Source organism: Gopherus evgoodei, chromosome 1, assembly GCF_007399415.2.
Source record: "Gopherus evgoodei ecotype Sinaloan lineage chromosome 1, rGopEvg1_v1.p, whole genome shotgun sequence".
Classification (NCBI taxonomy): Eukaryota; Metazoa; Chordata; order Testudines; family Testudinidae; genus Gopherus; species Gopherus evgoodei.
This window is the reverse complement of record NC_044322.1, coordinates 313,134,097-313,154,808: the sequence shown is the minus strand read 5'-3', so window position 1 is coordinate 313,154,808 and position 20,712 is coordinate 313,134,097. Positions and strand designations below refer to the sequence as shown.

The following is a 20,712-nucleotide window of genomic DNA, read 5'->3' as shown; positions in this document are numbered from 1 at the left end:
TGAATATGGGCTTTGAAGGAACTGTTTGGCTCCATGATGTCAGTTATGTGAATTTTTAACTGTCTTCTGTTTCAAACGCTTCCACCCAGCACACCCTGGTCTTTTAATTTGTAACATGTTAGGCTGCCAGCAGTCTGACTCACATGCCATGGTCTTACGCTCATTTGAACATAGTAGTTTTTTGAATCCACTAAAAGGTTTTATAGGATCTCTTTAATTGATGGAAACAGCAAGTTACCACACAATATTTCAGAAAAAAATGTGACCAAATATTTAAATTAATGAGTTCTAAGTGCACACTTTATTAATACAAATGTAATAACAAACTAAAAATATTTTTAGACACTTCTAACAAACAAATTCTTAAAATTTGAGAGTTGAAAACTCTCACTCTTCTAGACTGTTCCAAAACCTACGACGTAGGTGTAGTGAGGTGGCCTGGTTCCCCGAGAGCCTGAGCTACTGACTGTTTGTTGCCCCATCCTGATCCAGGGCCAGGGCTTGCTAATATTAAACTGCTCGCTCAGCCCCTGTCTGAGGGCCTGAGGTGCTGACTGTTTGCCACCCAGCCAGGCTAATTCCCCGACTTACCGGACCCAAGTAGTGAGGCTGCCTGGTTCCCAGCCACCCCAGAGGGGGACGAGCCCCATCCGAACCCTTACAATAGGCTGGTTTAAAAGAGTGATATTATGAGTGATTTTACAATATTTTTAAAAATTGTGAACGCTGTTAGTATTGATAATTTCTGATTATATCTGTGTTCATTGTTTAAATTATCATCAAATTAATTGGTCATTACAATGTATTTTATAATAAACATTTTAAAGAAAAAATATTATTTATTATTTAATGGAGAATGTGTTGCATCATTTATTTCATCAGTACAAGTTGTCTATGGTAGGCTATTGGAGAAAGCATTATTTCTTAAAGGACTGCCTTACAGCTTGGAGAATGATCTAAACACCATTGAAATCAGTGGAAGGACACCCATTAACTTCAATGCCCCTTGAATCCAGCCCTTTACAGTATGAACACTGGACAGAGTGTTGGGCAAGGCTGTGAACAGTAGCAGAGGACATCTACCTAGGACTCAAAGGGTATGTCTGTCTGCAATGTAAGACCAGGCTCAAGCTTAACTCCCCTTGTGTATACACTGCAGTTGCACTAACTGCAGTTGCGCAAAGCTGAAGGGTCCAAGGCTTGCTGCTTTGTAGTGTTGATGCAGCCTTGTTTGACCTTGGTCCCAGTAGTGAACCAGAAGTATCCCACAATTCCATGGGACAACTTTTTTAGTCCTCTCTATCCCAACAAAACAGAGGAACCCCACTTTTTGAATAGCAACTGCTCAGTGAGTCAGTGTTAACCCATTCTCTTCTGATGACTGATCTGCAAGCCCACTATCAGAGAGCCTCCTGGGTTTGCAATGGAGAGCAAACTAATCAAGGCTTTTTCAAAGTGAGCTGCTTCCTGGTACAGGAGCACAGCCAGATTTTGGTGAATCTCTGATGCGAGGCCAATAAAACCATGGACTTCAGCAAATGCACCAGGAATAACCACGTGTACCAGCAGATAGCTAAAAGCTGGCAGCTCTGCAGATTTTCTGGACAGATGATCAGTGCAGTGAGTGTATTAAGAGGCTGAAGAACGAGTGCTGGAAGACCAGGGACAAGAACTGCACCCTGGGCAACTCGCCAGTGACATGCTCATTTTATGATGACTTTGACCATTGTGCCCAGGACAGAGCCAACCATCTTTCTTGATGACCTGGTCAGCTGGGATGGTGCCCTGCTGGCCTCTGAATCCAGCCTGGGGACTAGTGGGAGCTAACAGCAGGCTCCCAGTCAGGAACATGAAGTGACTGTTTTAATGAAACCAGTCCCAGAGAACAGTGTGGATCAGGATCAGTAGCAAATTCTCTGTCCCTATGCAAGTATCCGGAGGTAACCGTGTTTGTCTGTATCCACAAAAACAACAAGGAGCCCAGTGGCACCTTAAAGACTAACCGATTTATTTGGGCATAAGCTTTCGTGGGTATGCCCAAATAAATCTGTTAGTCTTTAAGGTGCCACTGGACTCCTTGTTGTCCCTATGCAGAAGAGCTGTTTGATCCACCCCACAATCCCACAAGGAACAGCTCACTCTGAGCCTGCAGAGAACACCATGGAAACAGAAGTTGCCCCAGAGGCTGGTAAGTGTGTGACCCAAATTAAAAATTTATTTCTACAGTAATTGGAGGGACTTCTGCTGAAAGAAACAATGCAAAGATAGTAAGCCCCAGCTACCAGTGGTTGATCACTGATGGTGGATTGTATTACAGTGCCTAGGCATCCCCTACCCCTTCCTGCCCACATGGAGATCAAAATGGTAACTTGAAATTTCAAAGATTCATAAACAGCTGTAAAGGTTATTTTAACTGTTAAGTCACAGAGGTTTGCTAGGGTCATTCTTTTTTTCCTTTCAGTAATTAGAAATTTGCCACTCTGTAACCACTCCCCTGGGTCTACACAGCTGCCTGTAAACAGTGAAAAGTGTGTGTGTGCGCGCGCGCGCGCGTTTGTGAGAGAGAGAAACAGGAGTCTGTTTCTAAATTTAGTCCATTTCAGTTAGAGATAATCTGTGCAGTCTGCGGGTCACAAAATAATTTTCCCCAAGAACGAGTGAGGAGTCAGTTTTTTTCCCAGAACAGTGCAGGGTCGAGTAAAGCTGCAGATTTCACTGAGTTTGCATGCAGCAATAACAGTGTAAGCCACATGTAAGCTAACACAGCATCATGTTAATTCTCCGGTATATTCTGACCCAGTCCTGGCTGCTGCTAGCTGCAAACTTTTCCTGAACTAAGAACTCCAAATAGCTAGTTACATTATGGGGAAGGGCATATTTTCCAGGTCCCCCTGTATAGCTGATTAGTCCACTTCACTCACAGATGTACTGTTTGGTCATTATTCATTTCAGTATTTCAGATGCGTATACTGCAGGTTTCCTTCCAGCAGTCTGGAGTAATATCTTCCTTTGCCAATAAGGCATCACAAGGACAGTTATGTTTCCAGAATATGAAAGGCTGACATGACAGAAAAAAGCCTTTTGCAGTGAGAGCACTGTACATACCTGTCATCCTTCCATATGGCAACTAGTTATGAATTTTTTATGAAACGGAATAAAGCTTTTATAATTTTTAACTTACCGTTGTTTCTACACTTCTGTAGCTGTGGTTAACAAAGCTGTGTCCAGAGGCAGTATGAGGACTGAAGCATCCCCTCCACAATAGATGTTGGTTCACTTTAGAGCTGTTACATTTTATGTCCCTGAGATTCCACAATAATTAATTCTGTGCTCTTCTGCGTTAGGCAATAGCCCTATGTTTCTTGTCCTGTTTTCAGGACCTCAGCTTACACTGCCTGCTTCAGGAACTGAGTCCCTGGCCCAATGTTCCTTCACGGAGCATTGCAAAAGGAAACATTTCTGTTGCAAAGCTATTGTTGGTGCTGTTGAGAGGGCATCTCAGCAGATCCAGTAACAGAAGAAAAGGGATTAGAGACTGGAATAACAGCATGCTGACAGGCCGGAGGAAAGGTTGAGACTCACCACCCAGGTGGAGGACTGTAGGCAGAGAGTTCAAGAGAGAGAGAACTGTTTCAGCAGCTCCTGTCTATAATGGCTGCAAGAGCACTGGCCCTTGCTGCCTCCCCTACACAACAACATTAACATCCTGTCTAGCAGTAGCTTGGACAACTCTGTGTCAGGGCCGACTGGGCATTCAGGACTCATGAGCAGCTGGGCAGGGCAACTAAACTCCATGCAGCCTTCCTTCTTCCACCTCTCTTCCTGCCCCTCATCCCCTGCCACCAAGTGAGGGGAAAATGTGTAAAGATGGGAGAACATGGGAGCAGGGGACATGTAGTGGTATGCGTATTGTGTCAGGCATTAACTGTTTCCTGCCCTTTCTTTTTGGATGTGTGCATTTGTAATGGCAGCTGTCCTGCCCTAGACCATGTGAGTGGTTTACTGTATTAAGGCATGTTTGCAAATAAAGCATGTTATGTTTTCAATAAAGTTTATTGCTATCAGTACATCACATCATCCAATCGTGATTTGAGATGATAAAGCTAAAAACAAGTTAGGAGCAAATAAGCATTAGTAAGCAAATGGTATACCTCTCTGTAGCTAGATACTGGGGGAAAGCTGACAGGTGTGGAGGAGCATGTGGTTTGGACAGAAACATCCCTTAGGGGAGGATCTATTAATTGAGAGTCTCTATGTCCTAGTAAGAGGGAAAGGATGGAAGATGATAAAATACAGATAGGATCTGATGAGAAACAGTCAAATGAAAAAGAGTCCCATTTAATTACATCCTGCAATGGCAGACAGCTAAAAAGTGTCAACTGCTTGAAGTGCTGTTATACAAATGCTGAATAACAAGATAGGTGAACTAGAGTGCCTCATATTAAATGAGGATATTAATATAATAGACATCACAGAAACTTGGTGGAATGAGGATAATCAATGGGACACAGTAATACCAGGGTACAGAATATATCAAAATGATAGAACAGGGGCCACTGAATGATTGAGATGCTAAAGGAATTCAAGGATGATAAGGTCATTGCGGAGAAACTAAATGAATTCTTTGCATCGGTCTTCATGGCTGAGGATGTTAGGGAGATTCTCAAACCTGAGCCATTTTTTTGTAGGTGACAAATTTGAAGAACTGTCCCAGATTGAGGTGTCATTAGAGGAGGTTTTGGAACAAATTGGTAAACTAAACAGTATAAGTCACTAGGATCAGATGGTATTCACCCAAGAGTTCTGAAGGAACTCAAATGTGAAATTGCAGGTTACAAACCACAGTTAGTAGTTCTATCATTTAAATCAGATTCTGTACCAAATGACTTGAGGATAGCTAATGTGATGCCAAATTTTAAAAAGGGCTCCAGAGATGATCCCAACAATTACAGGCCGGTAAGTCTGACTTCAGTACTGGGCAAGCTGGTTGAAACTATAGTAAAGAACAAAATTGTCAGACAATAGACGAACATAATTTGTTGGGGAAGAATCAACATGGTTTTAGTAAAAGGAAATCATGCTTCACCAATCTATTAGAATTCTTTAAGGGGATCAACAAGCATGTGGATAAGGGGGATCCAATGGATATAGTGTTTTTAGATTTTCAGAAAGCCTTTGACAAGGTCGCTCAACAAAAGCTCTTAAGCAAAGTAAGCAGTTATGAGATGAGAGAAGGTCCTCTCATGGATCGGTAACATAAACTGTTGTGTGGTTGGATACTGAACAGTGCTGCTGTTGGGTAAAAACAGTGATAAGTTAAACGTTAAGTTTCATAGATCATCTAATACTGTAGTATATGAAATCATCTCTTCTTCCATCCTTTTATAAAAAAAATCAAACAATACTTCCACACTTTCAGCTTTCATACTTTAAAAAATTTTATTAAAGAAAATTATATGCGAAGAAACGTATGTAATGCTAAGTTTAAAAGTGGAATCCCTTCCAAATCAGAAAATTTTAACTTTAACTTTGTCTTACTGCATGTTTAAATTAGGGTTGAATAATTCATGATGGGATCATACAGAACTCAGCTGTGTTGGGGTTGTAGTGGGCCACAAACGAAATTTGAATAGTCAATATGATGCAGCTGTAATAAAAGGATAATATGATTCTGGGGTGTATTAACTGGGAGTGTTGTCTGTATGACACAGGAGGTAATTGTCCTGCTCTTCTCAGCACTGGTAAGGCCTGAGCTGGAGTGTCCAATTTTGTGTCCAATTCTGACCACCACAATTTAGTCACTTATAGCACAGATTGAATATATGTATCATCATTTTGCATTGATAGAGTTGGGGCTGGTGGCACTGCCTATTATTAAGGTTGCTTGGCACTTTCCATGTAAGACCCTGTTTTCAGTTGCTTGTAATTTTGCAAAACTTTAGCTGTTTTGGCTGAAATTGTACGTCGGGTGTCTGCTTTGGGCTGAATTTATCTGGAAAATTCCAGTCAAAACAGTTCAGCTGTTTCCAATAATGAAGTTGGATAAAAGTACATTGTTTTACCCATGTTAAAACAATTCTGACTACCTCTCTTGGAGAAACTAGAGCGTACCTATGCTTTGGAGCCTGAACTCAAAACTTGGCAGGGATGTGCCTTTTGCCACCCAGGGGAAAATCTGGCCAATTTGGCTGATTTAAAAGCTTTTGAGAAATCATAGTTATCACGTGCTCAGTAGAGACTTCTTAGAGCTTTGCAGCTACATTTCCCAAAGATTCTGTCTGCCCTGACTGTGATCCAGATCAGTGCTGCAGGGGACTGAGTAGGTCTTTTTCTGCAATTGCAGGTCTGTGCTGCTGCAGGCTGGGCCAGGCACTGGAACTGAAAACAAAGAAACTCTCTCCTGTGCTCTGTGTCCCTCTGCTGATGCCCAGGGAATGTGAAGGAGGAACCTGGCTGATTCAAATGCACATGGTACAAGAGCTGGACCTGAAAGGGGCAACAGAAGGAGTAGATTGCAATAAGGAGCAGAGCACTGGCTTGATAAGGAGACTGGGATGGGTGTGGGAACCCTGGGCCTGGCCAAGAAAGGTGAATGGGAGTCAGTGAGGGAGGTGAGGTGAGGGAGGAGAGACAGACAGAGAGCTCTGAGGGCTGGGGCTGAGATGAGAAGCCTGGGGATTTGGTATTGGACAAGGAGCCACAGGTGGGGAAGAGACATGACTGGGACATAGAAAGGTAGGAGAGAACAAGATTTTGGGAAATGCACAAGAGTCTCTGCCCCCTAGAAACACTCCAAGCCCCCTCCCTCCATGCCTGGGGTGGAACGCAAGATTTCTGAGTCTCATCATTCCTCTGCTGTCAGCAAATCTCTATGAAACGCAGTGTGAAGTGCATCTCATCCCTGTTTAGCGCTGAACTACATAGCGATGACAACCTACTACAGCTGTTACTCCATTAGCTCAAGTTGCAGAGGTCTGTGCAGTGGATCTAAAGCAGTGGTTTCCAAACTTTTCAGGATCATGACCTCCCTTAGCCCGTCCATGCCCCCAGGAGCCAGGGCCACACAGACAGGGATAAGGGGGCTGGGGCCTCAACTGAGGGCGGGTCTGGGGCTGGAGCATAGCCAGGGGTGGGAACCAAGTTGCAACCAGGGGCCAAGGCTGAGGGTGGAGCTGGTAGCAGAGCTGTGGCTAAGGAAGGAGCGGGGCTGGGTGGCACTCTCTCCCACCCCCCGTGGGAGATGGCCTGCACTCCGCTGTGCCCCCTGCTCTGAAGACAGAATTATTTAATTAATGGGTTTTTCCATGGTGCTCATCACCATAATGGCTGAGTGCATCAGAAACATTAATTCAGTTTATTATCACAATATCCTCATGAGATGATAGGCTAGTATTGCCATTTTACAGCTGGGGAACTGAGGCACAAAGATTTAGGTCAAAAATATCCACTAATTTGAGATTCCTTGGATCTGATTTTTCAGACTACTTAGCATTATGTAGCGCTTTATATGGTCAAAGCACAAATGCCAATTCCAGCTATGGGTGCTGATCACTTTTGCAAATCAGACCCCAGGGTCAAGTGTCACCAAGAAAATGAGGAACACACCATTAGTTACCATTTGTAAATACATTGGTTTAATGCCAGTGTCACGTAGGAACTCTGTGGCAGAGGTAGGGTAGAATTCAGTTTTTCCTGGGCTGCATTCAGCTCTCTTAATCGTCAGACTATCCTTTCTCTTCCTGCCTCATTCGCTCTGCAGCTTTCAATTCTTCAGCAAATGATGCAGGCGTCTAGTAGACAACAGCCTTTTTACTACAACTCTAATCCATCTGCTGAGCTGGTCCATCCTGTGCAGTGAATGAGGCAGGAATCTGGTGGAAAAATAGTATGTGATCATGTGACTAAAGACTGTCTCATAATGTATATGCTCAAGGGCAGCACTGTATTAAGTTTCCTTAGGCCACCTTAATTCTGGCATTTCCTAACTTTTACATGCTTGACTTCACAACCTTAATATTCTTGTAATGTAACTTTTTGTGTATGTACATATGTTATACAATGTAACAAAAGATCTTATAAGGAACAACATTAATCTTGCTATGGGAAACTTAGTCAGATAACAACTTCTATGTGACAAAGATGAACCTTAAGATAGTTTTTCACATATGTAATGTGTATAAGGTGTGTGCAGTTGGTATACAAACTGAAATGTAAACCCAAGCCTTGAGAAATTAAAATCCTGTCTGAGAAACATGTTACAGAAACACATTTCTCAGGCTCAAAATCTCCCTGATCTCAGCATGAAACATTTCATTTTTCTATTTTAAAGTATCCTCCTGATAGTTTTATAGGGTTATTTATTTTCCTCCACTATCAGCTCTCCAGCATGAAGGGTTCTGCAGCATTGTTAAAATCCCAGCTTTTCGGCTTGGTGACACAACACTTTAATTGCGAATGCCCTGTCTGCTCTTTTTCTGTAAATCAGCAGGGGATTGAAATTGACAAAAATTCTCCTCTGAAGTTTCCTAGAATAAGAATCTTGTCACTTTTAATAACCTGCCAACTCACAAGAACTCCTTTTTGGGTTTTCCAGCCTTGTGGCCAGGATTAGCTTCTTGAAGAGCTAAGTTTTTTCACTAAGTCGGAGACACTTAGTTCAGGGGTTCTCAGACTAGGGGTTGCGAGGTTATTACATGAGGGGTCGTGAGCTCTCAGCCTCTACCCCAAACTCCGCTTTGCAGCCAGCATTTATAATGGTGTTAAATATATTTAAAAGGCTTGCTATGTGAAAGGGTCACCAATACAAAAGTTTGAGAACCATTGCTTTAGTTATATGTTTAATATATTCTATTTTTATATAAATAATTAAAATAAAAATTGGGGGTTAAGGAGACTAATACACATTTTTTACTTGTCACCCTGTCCCATGTTTCGTATAGTAGCAGCCAGGTGGCCTCTGGATTATTCACCATATCAAGCGGTGAAAATTAATTTCATACCCTGCAGCTTTTGTGGATGTCATCTTTTTGTATCATGCTGCAAACATAGACACTTGCAAATGCAAACATGTGGCTGATTGTTACTGTTTTTTGGTCATTTTATACACACTGTACAATAGTGAGGAGTGAAATGTTACTATTTATAGCATGGGCATTTTGAGTGAAAGCATCTGATTAACTAGAAAAGATTCTGGCTCTCCAGATATCTGATATAATTTCTTAGGTTGACATGCATTAGCCACTTGCCTTTCAGCATCATTCCACAAAATTAAAGGAAAAGAGTATTAGGGGATGTATTCTCCTTATCTGGATTTCAAATTTTTATTATTGATGTTAAGCTCATGCAGTCTGAAAGAGCATTTCCAGACCTTTGCTGATAGTCAGCAGCTGAACTCTTCAAGTGACAAGTCTGACAGTCATTTCCCCTTTTAAATACAAATTTGTTCAAAAGGAAGTTAGAAGGGCAAAAATTAAAGTTGAAAGGTAAAAGGAAGGTTGGAGTTCTTCTTTACCTTGTTTTTTCTTGCCAATACCTATTTCCTCACAAGCAAAACAGGGAATCTGAAACTAAGTCAGTGCTCCTGACTTCTGAACTGTCTAATAATTAAAATTCTGGGGAAAAATATTAATTAAGAATTGTTTTGGTTTTAAGGGTCTTCATGGTTTTGTAAAATGGAAACAAAGGCAGTGGAAAAAATCTACAGACAAGAATATGTTAAAACCCATTTACCATGTTTCAGATACAGTACAGTTTTTAAAAAGAATAGAAACATACTTGAAGCAATGGTACTGCTTCCAGGTGAAATAAATGACAAAACTCCCATTGACTTCAGTAGATGCAGGAAAGGGTCTCTCATTAGAGAGAGTCGCGAAAGAATTGTAAACTCTTTTTGGGGTAGGTATTGTCTTTTTTGCTACACCACCTGACACAGTAGGACTCCAGTCTTGGCTCAGATCTCTAGGCACCACTGTAAGTAATAATTATTTAATAATATCTAGTTGCCTAAGTACAGGACTGGGAGCTCAGAACTTTGGAGACCTAATCCCATCTTGAACTTTTACTCCCTCCTAGTCTTTAAATGATTTAAACTGTCTGCCTCATCTGTAAAATGAGAATAACACCTTGTGACTAAGGTATCTCAAAAGTGTTGTGAGGAAATTAGTGAAGTGAAAATAAAGTGCCACATCAGTGCTAAGTATTCAATTGTCCTTTTAACTCTCACTTCCCCGGTGAATGAAGGTACTTGGAGTTCAGGTTTTTGTCTCATATGCCTCAAGTGTGTTATCTCACATGCAGTCCCACTGGAAGGATGAGCGGAAACGTGTATCCCTTCCTTCCCACAGACAATTTTCCTCTACTGCATGATATTGCCCTCATCATTGCAATTTCAGTGGTAGTTATATGGTCAAACTCAGACGGACAGGGCCTGTAGCAGGGATAGAGCAAAACAATGAGAAAGAGGTTTTAATATGTCACTCTCTCCAGGTCGTTGTTTTATAACAGTGGTTTTGATTTAGCCCCATTTCAGGGCCCTAATCTATCCAAAATCTCACCTAATTTCATTATTGTTTTGCAAAAATTGACTTCAAAAGAAATTCTAATGTGCATCTTTTCTGAAGGCAGCTTTAATAAATTGTATGGGGAATTCTTTGAGTAGATTGTGTCAGCTATATGGTAAATATATGGAAAGTACTAAAATATTTTTGAGGTTTTATTTCTAAATGATGTGAGATTATTTTATGCATTTGAATTGACATATTGTAACTATGAAACAAAAAGTGTCTTGAAGGCAGAGTTCCTCGAATATTTTCAAGGATCTGGAAGATGAAAGTTAGTTTTGGTCTTAATACATTAAATTTGAGTATGTGCTAAAAGGAAAGTTCAAATGCTCTTTGATGTCACAGTTACTCATACCTTGTGTCACATATTTTGATGAAATAGACATCTTGTCCTTTTTTAAGACACAGTGACATTCAGTATTTTTAATAGTACAATTTCAATATACCATATCATGTTTTAAGCCTAAAAAGTCATCTGATTAGTTCAAACTGAACTGGTTACTGCACCTTCAAATAACTTTAGAGTGGAACACCTGTAAATCATCTGATTTCTTGAGCAATCCATGCTGACTCTTTCCTGTAATTTTTGTGCATGACAACATACATATAGCTTTTCTTGTAATTCTTGTATATTCTCAATGAAACCAAATCTATTTCTTCTGTTGTTTCACTTTTTAAGTGTAAATAGTTTTCAATTACATTGCTTCTCATGGTATTTGTTAGAGTATTGCTTTTTTTATAATAGAGAGTACAGTACATACATGGCAAACTCTGTGTAGATGAACTCCCCAACATCACAGATTACAAAACCATGGAAACAGGAAAAGAAATCAAATTTTAATTTAGGCAAGGATTCCATAGCAACAGTTGAATGAAATCATAGATCATAGACTTTAAGGTCAGAAGGGACCATTATGATTGTCTAGTCTGACCTCCTGCATAACGCAGGCCAGAATCTCACCCACCCACTCCTGTATCAAACTTGTGTCTGAACCACTGAAGTCCTCAAATCATGGTTTAAAGACTTTAAGATGCAGAGAATCTTCCAGCAAATGACCCATGCCCCACGCTGCAGAAGAAGGCGAAAAACGCCCAAGGCCTGTGCCAGTCTGCCCTGGAGAAAAATTCCTTCCTGACCCCAAATATGGCGATCAGCTTAAACCGTGAGCATGTGGGCAAGACTCACCAGCAGACACCCCGGAAAGAATTCTCTGTAGTAACTCAGATCTCACCCCATCTAACATCCCATCACACTAATAGTCAAAGTTCCAATTAATTGCCAAAATTAGGCCATTCGATCATACCATCCCCTTCATAAACTTATCAAGCTTAGTCTTGAAGCCAGATGTCTTTTGCCCCCACTGCTCTAGAAGGCTGTTCCAGAACTTTACTCCCCTGATGGTTAGAAACCTTCATCTAATTTCAAGTTTAAATTTCCTGATGGCCAGTTTATATCCATTTGTTCTTGTGTTCACATGGGTACTGAGCTCAAATAATTCTTCTCCCTCCCTGGTATTTATCCCTCTGATACATTTGCAGAGAGCAATCATATCTCCCTTCAGCCTTCTTTTGGTTAGGCTAAACAAGCCGAGCTTTTTGAGTCTCCTTTCATAAGACAGGTTTTCCATTCCTCGGATCATCCTAGTGGCCCTTCTCTGTACCTGTTCCAGTTTGAATTCATCCTTCTTAAACATTGGAGACCAGAACTGCACACAGTATTCCAGATGAAGTCTCACCAGTGCCTTGTATAACGGTACTAACACCTCCTTGTCTCTACTGGAAATACCTCGCCTGATGCATCCTAAGACCAATTAGCTTTTTTTCACGGCCATATCACATTGGCGGCTCATAGTCTTTCTCTGATCAACCAATACTCCGAGGTCCTTCTCCTCCTCTGTTACTTCCAACTGCTGCATCCCCAGCTTATAACAAAAATTCTTGTTATTAATCCCTAAATGCATCACCTTGCACTTTTCACTATTAAATTTCATCCTATTACTTTTACTCCAGTTTGCAAGGTCATCCAGATCGTCCTTCTCTGTTTTGGCAATACGTCCCAGTTTGTGTCATCCGCAAACTTTATTAGCACATTCCCACTTTTTGTGCCAAGGTCAGTAATAAAAAGATTAAATAAGATTGGTCCCAAAAACTGACCCCTAAGGAACTCCACTAGTAACCTCCCTCCAGCCTGACAGTTCACCTTTCAGTATGACCCGTTGGAGTCTCCCCTTTAACCAGTTCCTTATCCACATTTCACTTTTCATATTGATCCCCATCTTTTCCAGTTTAGCTAATAATTCCCCATGTGGAACCGTATCAAATGCCTTACTGAAACTGAGGTAAATTAGGAATTTCCTTTGTCTAAAAGATCTGTTACCTTTTCAAAGAAGGAGATCAGGTTGGTTTGGCATGATCTGCCTTTTGTAAAACCATGTTGTATTTTGTCCCAATTACCATTGACCTCAATGTCCTTAATTACGTTCTCCTTCAGATTTTTTTCCAAGACCTTGCATACTACAGATGTCAAACTAACAGGCCTGTAGTTACGCGGATCACTTTTTTTTCCTTTCTTAAAAATAGGAACTATATTAGCAATTCTCCAGTCATACAGTAGAACCCTTGAGTTTACTGATTCATTAAACATTCTTGCTAATGGGCTTGCAATTTCATGTGCCAGTTCCTTTAATATTCTTGGATGAAGATTATCTGGGCCCCCCGATTTAGTCCCATTAAACTGTTCAAGTTTGGCTTCTACCTCGGATGTGGTAATATCTACCGCCATATCCTCATTCCCATTTGTCATCCTACCATTATCCCTAAGCTCCTCATTAGCCTCATTAAAGATTGAGGCAAAGTATTTATTTAGATACTGGGCCATGCCTAGATTATCCTTAACCTCCACTCCATCCTCAGTGTTTAGCGGTCCCACTTCTTCTTTCTTTGTTTTCTTCTTATTTATAGGGCTATAGAACCTTTTACTATTGGTTTTAATTCCCTTTGCAAGGTCCAACTGTACATGGCTTTTGACCTTTCTCACTTTATCCCTTCATGTTCTGACCTCAATAAAGTAGCTCTCCTTGCTGATCCCTCCCATCTTCCATTCCTTATAGACTTTTTGCTTTTTCTTAATCGCCTCTCTGAGATGCTTGCTCATCCAGCTTGGTCTGCAACACCTGCCTATGAATTTCTTCCCCTTTCTTGGGATGCAGGCTTCTGATAGTTTCTACAACTTTGACTTGAAGTAATTCTAGGCCTCCTCCACCTTTAGATCCACAAGTTCCTCAGTCCAATCCACTTCCCTAACTAATTTCCTTAATTCTTTAAAGTTGGCCCTTTAGAAATAAAAAAAATGTAAGTTTGGCAATATTTACTGGGCAGCTATAGTACAGAGTTAAAGTGCTAGACCTGCTGTGTGTATAAAAATTTCCTGAATGTTCACTACTTGTGTTTTCTTTAATCTTAATCATAAGTTTTTCTTCCTTTAAAAAAATTGTTAGCAACACAGTTCAAAGAAAATCAGCCCAACTTTAAAAGCAATATCAATCAGGAATTTTTTTAAAAAGTAGACACTTTTAACTATGTACTTGAAAAAATAGGAAAAGCAAACTATGATCAAGGCGAAGAGGGAGGTTTTTATTTCTACATTTTATTTGTTGAACTTTGAAATTGAAAAGAAAAAAAAAGCTATCCTCAGAGAGGAGGGATAGCTCAGTTGTTTAAGCACTGGCCCACTAAACCCAAGGTTATGAGTTCAGTCCTTGAGGAGGCCACTTAGAGATCTGGGGCAAAATTGGTCCTGCTAGTGGGCTGTATCTGATGACCTTCCAGCTCTATGAGATAAGTATATCTCCATATATTATGACACAAACATGTTCATCAAAAGTTGAGTAGATTTATGCCTGGTTTTAGGCTGCCTAACTGTATAAATAGCCCACAAAGCTGTAAATACTATTTAGATTTGTAAGTTTTTCATCTTTGAGTTGGAATAGGTGCTGTTTGCAGAGAAGTCTTCAGGAATCCCACAGGCTGGTTTGTATTTGGATGATACATGCCTAATGCCAATGAGTGACTGTTTCTGCTATTCCCCCCCGCCCCCCGTCACTGAAGTGCAATGATTTGTCAGTACATAGCAGATTTTAGGGATCTTATGTGGACACAAGCACTTTCTTTGGTGTATACCCTATAGCTCCGTTACTAAAATTTAGTCCTCTGACGACAGACTCTAGAGCCTATGCTATTGCGAAAATACCCATAGTGGCAATTGTAGCCCTGTTTCCATTGTTGGCTACCCTTTTTCCCTTTCCCGTGACTCTAACTCTGTCCCTGCTAGTCTGTATGACCTGACACTGCAGTGAGTTCACACCCAGTATGTGAAGTGTTTGGTCAGTCAACAAGAGGAAGCACTGAGCGTGGCAGATAGTACATGTATCAGTGTGCCACAATGGAAGTATAATCTAATGCCAGCACTGGACAGCAGTGGGAATTAAACACTTTTTTTTCTCTTCTTTCCCAATGGACATAATTTAGGGGACCATACTAGATCTATCCAAATGCAAGGGAAACCCAGCAGATGTTCTGAAGGATCCTGGATTAGATTTTTTCTGAGAAGGGGGTGGCAATGGGAGAAGACTTGAGAGGTCAGTAAAGCGTATGTGCAAAAACAACGAGGAGTCTCGTGGCACTTAAAGACTAACAGAACCCCACTTCTTCAGATGCATGGAGTGAAAATTTGCCAATACAGGCATAAATATGTTTAAGAGAAGGCAGGTACCTTACAAGTGGTGAACTCCCAATAACTGATGAGGAGGTGTGAATACCAAGAAAGGGAAAATTGCTTTTGTAGTGAGCCAGCCACTCCCAGTCCCCGTTCAAGCCTAAACTAACGGTGTTAAGTTTGCAAATGAATTGTAGCTCTGCAGTTTTCATTTTTGAAGTTTTTTTGTCGAAGAATGTCTACTTTTAAGTCTGTTATTGAATGTCCAGGGAGATAGAAATGTTCTCCTACTGGCTTTTGTATGTTACCATTCCTGATGTCTGGTTTGTGTCCATTTGTCCTTTTGCATAGAGACTGTCCAGTTTGGCCAATGTACAAAGCATATGTGGAGAGTCAGATCAAGTCTGGGAGCAGTAGCCACAGAGGAAGCAGGGGGAGGCTAAATCTCTGGTTGGGCCTGAGATCCAGCATAGAAATGAAAGAGACTTTCTGATCCAGTCTCTATTTCCTGACTAAATTCACTTAAAGTTACATGCTGTGGCAATGGAACTATGTCAGTTTCCTCTTTGACACTGCTTTGGATGCTTGTTCTGATCCTGCCTATTTCATAGTCAAATACCTAAAACTATCCTCTTTCCTCCTATACTTTCCTGTTGTATAATGCCAGGTTAAACCATTGCTGGAAACTAACTTAATATATAATAGTGATCTTCCTTTTTACTCTTAGCTACAGATTCCTCTCAGAGTGGTTTCATCTCAGTTCTCCTAAATACTTCCTTTTAATAAAAGTTTGCAGAGTAAAAAAGTCAGTTTTTGCCAGTCTGTGTTGACTGAATGCTCCTGTCATAAATTTCAGCTGACTGTTTAGGACCAGGAACGAAGTCAGGATAATATACCAATGAGAAGCATTTGGACAAAAAACAGTCAAAGTGGTCTGAGGACTCACCTTGCTCCCTCAATCTAGCAGTCAGTAGTAAGCTTTGCAAGGGCTTTCATAGAAGAGGCAGAACCTTGGGCAAGCAATGTGAGCACCGTCTTAAATAAACATATACACATTCCTTGATAACACAGATACTTGTGATTCCTAAAGAAGGTTAATGCAGAACATCCCATTCAGGTACATGATTTAGCTCTCACTGAAGTCTGTGGGAAAATTCTCATTGATTTCAGTGCTGCAGGACCAGGACCCTGTCTTTGCTCCTCTGCCCCACTGAGAATCTCAGAATGAGTTAATAATGATGACCATTAGGGTTTATCCAAAGAAATAAAAAGTAGGAATATTGCACTGTGCCAGACATCTATTGGCTTCAAATAACTACAAGCAACCTGCACTCAGTGATATTTGATGATGAACCAGCCTGTCATTTGATATGCTTTCAGGAGAGACCAGAATGAAATGTCTTCACATCCACCTGCTGCAGCTGGCAAATGACATAAATAGCCCAAATAATTGCTTGCACTGCTCAAATTTCCAGAGGCTGCTTTGTCAATAAGGATATAAAATTTAAAAAATGTCCAGTCCAACAGACAGCATGCAATGTGTTGTGTGGGACAAGGGGGGAGAGGTCCCATATATAATTTAATTGAAACAGGAGTTTCCTTTCTTAATGAGAAAAGGGGTGTTCAGTGCCAAAGATGGAGGAAGATTGAAGAAGATTGGTTTTAAAGAAACAACACAGTTTGCCAAAGTTTTGATGAGGTTTTAAAAAATTTTTTTTGGCAATATTATGTAATTTTCTCCTTTGAATCTTTATTCTTAATTTCATAACTATATGCAAATAGGAGTAGAATAAAAACAAAGCAGTTGATGCTGAAAATAATTTGGAAGAATGGGAGATGTGTGGGCATAAAAGCCGGATGGAATTTTGATAAGTTCTGTGTATGTCCCAATTTTATAGCTGTTGTGACAAAACAATGATTGATACTAGTTTATTGAATGAAGCCAAATATCAATTCTAGTCGGGCCTTTAGATAAATTCCTCAAAGGCAAAAAGTCCATTCTAAGACCATAATTGATTACTATGTGTATGTGTTTTATAAACTCATCTAACTTGAGCCCTGAGGTTACTTTAGTAATGTAAACACATTGTCTGCATTTCTGCAAGGGTGTAATCAGTTCCCTTGCTGAGTCAGATATTTATTGAAATCATACAGATTTCTGGGTCATAATCATTTAGGACCTAATCCTGCAAGCCCTTTGCAAAAAACAACAAAACATTCATTGGCTTTGTAGAAGGTTTGATGAATCTGGTTCCTCTGTGTTTTAGAAACTGGCCATTTTTTAAAATTCAGCTTTGCATTTTCTCACAATTCTTTCCTAACGAAAATGATTGGCTGGGCTGGAGCCTAGTCTTACAATGACATAGGAAACTCCAACCTCCCCTAGTGAATTTGAGCCTTCTGGTTGGTTGTCTACCCCAGTTGTCCACCTTCTGGGGCAGAACAACCAATCAGGGTTGCTACTGACAGAGCTCTGTTCTCCCTCCCCTCTTCTCAGCAACCTGAAGCTATTATTATTAGAGGAGGAAAGTAGGGAGGAGGGAGTTAAGGAGCCCAGCCTTTCAGGACAGTGCTGCTCCCTCTTACCTCTTCTGTCCTATGACCACCAGAATGGGATAGCATGATGCCTCTGCTCCTCTTCTAACTCTCCTGCAGCACCCAGACTGGGAAAGAACGGGGAGTGAAGAATCCTTGTCTGCAAGGGGAGAGGGGATCCCACCGCAGCCTCCACCAGGCCTGTGGGGAGGGAGAGGTGAAGAATCTGGTAGGAGCAGGTGTGAGGTGTGTGTGGGGTGGTTTACTGCAGTGGGGGACTGAACTGATGATGGGCCTGATGGAGAGAGCTGTGGGAACAGAATTGATGTAGAGCCTGGAGGAGAAGGATTGATTTGGAGATTGGGGGCAGAATTAATTGCTAGGCAGGGAAGGGGCAAATGTGAGAGCGAGTGCTCCAGCAATGGAGGCCAAAATCACCTTACTCAAATTTGGGAGAGTGGGCAATATTAATTGCCTCCACACACACCCACTTTGGGCAGGGGTAGGTTTCCAAAAATCAAAACATAATTTAAAAAAATCTCATGACTTTTGGGGTATGTCTTGTAATTTTTGATCTCTTGATTTCATGAACAAAATTGTCTTTAATATTTTCTTTTGATTCTCCATCCCACCACCAACAGAAAACCTGAAAAGCAGAAATCTGACAAATTATGAAACACCTCCTAACCGTACCCTGATGTCCACATAGCATGTCTCCATTGATAGTAACAGTTTCTGCATTGTTTCAAAGAACTTTCTTCTGCTTCAGTACAATATGCAATGTATTACTCTCCCTCACTGTACATCACAAAATCTCAGTTATGACCTCCCGGAGGATACAGCACACTTCACACTTAACTTGTGCATGTATGTGAACCCTGAACATAGTGTTGTTCGTGTTGTTATTGAGGATGTATTTAAAATGTTGTGTTATACTGAGGGAGATTCATGTGTTGAGTGTATGTGTTTCTATATTAGTTGGAGACAGAAGGAAGTTCCTTGTGACAGTGCAGATTCCATGATCATCAGTAGGAATATGCTGTGTGAGCATTAGGGTACCATTATGAGGTGTTCCAGAACTTGGCACTTTCGTGCTTTATTATTATTTATTAGTGTCACTGTAGTGCCTCAGTCATGAATCATGGCTCTATTATGCTAGATGTTATCCAAGCTCATAACAAAATGATAGTCCTTACCTAAGATGTCCTTACCTATACTTCCAGCTGGAAGGTGTGAATTCCAGCTTGAGGAGATATACCTGTGCCAGCTCTATTAGCATCTTGGACTGGTACCGATTTTTGGCTGCTAGCCCTTCCTGCCATTTGTGCTGCTGTTGCTACAACTCTATATTTAGCATGCTATCTTGATCAGAGTTAGCGTAGATATATCTCCTTGAGCTGGAATTTAAACCTCCAACTGGAAGTACAGATATACCCTAAGAATAAGACAAGACAGTAGTGGATGCAACAAAGAGATAGGGCACAAAGTAACAGTGAGATGATTATCAATAGTGTCATAGTCATCCATCACCAGCTGCCTAAATATTATCATGGTTTTTCTTAGGAATCACATCAGAGTTGAGTTTTAAGGAGACAGTTGAAAGAGGACAATATGGTAGCTTTGTGGATTTTTATGGAGAGCAATTTCCATGCATAAATGGTGTCATGGGAGAGTACATGAAGTGGTGTGTGTTTGGAAAATTTAACAGATACGCCATCAAGTCTAGCACTGATGGTGGAATAGAGGAGGGAGTCAACATCTCAGTTGCATAGAAGAGGTGATAGCTAGGCTGTGGCTTCATTCCCATTGAAAGCAATAGAAATTGAAAGATGGAGGCCTCCTTATTTGATGCAGTGATCCACTATTGCAGTAGAGGCTTTTTTTCCTGAAGGCACAAGCAGCTTGTGTCCCAGTGGGTATCTTCAGTCCCACTGTACATTTTAGAGAGAGGCTGAAATTTTGAATATGGAAAAATTGTAAATATTGGTGAGATAGGAAAACCCATCATTAATAATTTTGCTTTATTACAACCTAATTTCTTTAAAGGTCGCTGGTAATACATTTTAACTGCATGGAAAGCTTGAAGTATAATAACACAAAACATTTTTTAGCCAAAAAATTTTGAAAAAGTCAGAGATTGGAGAAAAATGTCTTTAAATGTAACTCATACAATAAGTAACAGATTTAATTGACAATCACCAGAAAATTCAATCTTTACCCATGGATTCAAGTTTGGTGAAGATACACAATTCTTAATACAAAGCAAAGAGATTGAATCCCAGCTTTTAAGTGAAAAACTGTAGCCAAACTTACTTAATTATGATTATATCTCAAGACAAGACTTTTAAGCACGTAAGCTGATACATTGTGAAATCATATATGCTTTAATAATAATAATAATTAATAATTAATAATAAAAAGCATTTTTGGTCACAGAATCAGTAGTGGTAGATTTTCACCTTTTTAATTTCCTCTTGCTAACTGCCGGCTCCCTTCTTTTGGATTGTGCATTGTGATGATGCATAAAGTACAACTGCCATGTATGCCATCCTTCCATTTCAATAGTCAAGTGCAGTAGTATTAGAATTTTATGGAGACTTCTACAAGAATCTCATTAAAATTTGTTTATCTGAAAGTAAGAGAAGAGAGAGAGAAGAGGCATTATGAAAAAATAAGGTGACTGACTTTGGTTTAGGTTTTGGAAATAATAAACCTTTTTGGATATTTCAGATGCCTTTGTTTTGTTTTGTTTTTTGTTTTATGTTTTTGATTTACAGAAAAAAATAAGGTCCCAGTCCTACATTCCTTTGTGCACCAAAACTCAAATCCAGCGAGAGTTTTGGGTGTGAGAGGAATGCAGATTTGTGCACAAAGAGTGAAATGAAATTTCCTGTAAAAGTTCCA

The 20,712-nt window shown here is 40.4% G+C and overlaps 1 protein-coding gene across 30 annotated transcripts in view; it reads left to right on the top strand.

Moving 5' to 3' along the window:
• The window catches only part of NRCAM (neuronal cell adhesion molecule), a 356,777-nt gene that overhangs the window by 93,758 nt on the left and 242,307 nt on the right, over positions 1-20,712 (top strand). Inside the window, exon 1 of one of the 30 annotated variants that reach the window (XM_030548971.1) lies at positions 6,452-6,471. The exons of the other annotated variants lie outside the window; for them this stretch is intronic. The gene's annotated coding sequence lies outside the window, so the exon portion shown is untranslated. Of the gene's footprint in view, positions 1-6,451; positions 6,472-20,712 lie in introns of those variants that run through there. 30 annotated transcript variants of the gene reach the window in all.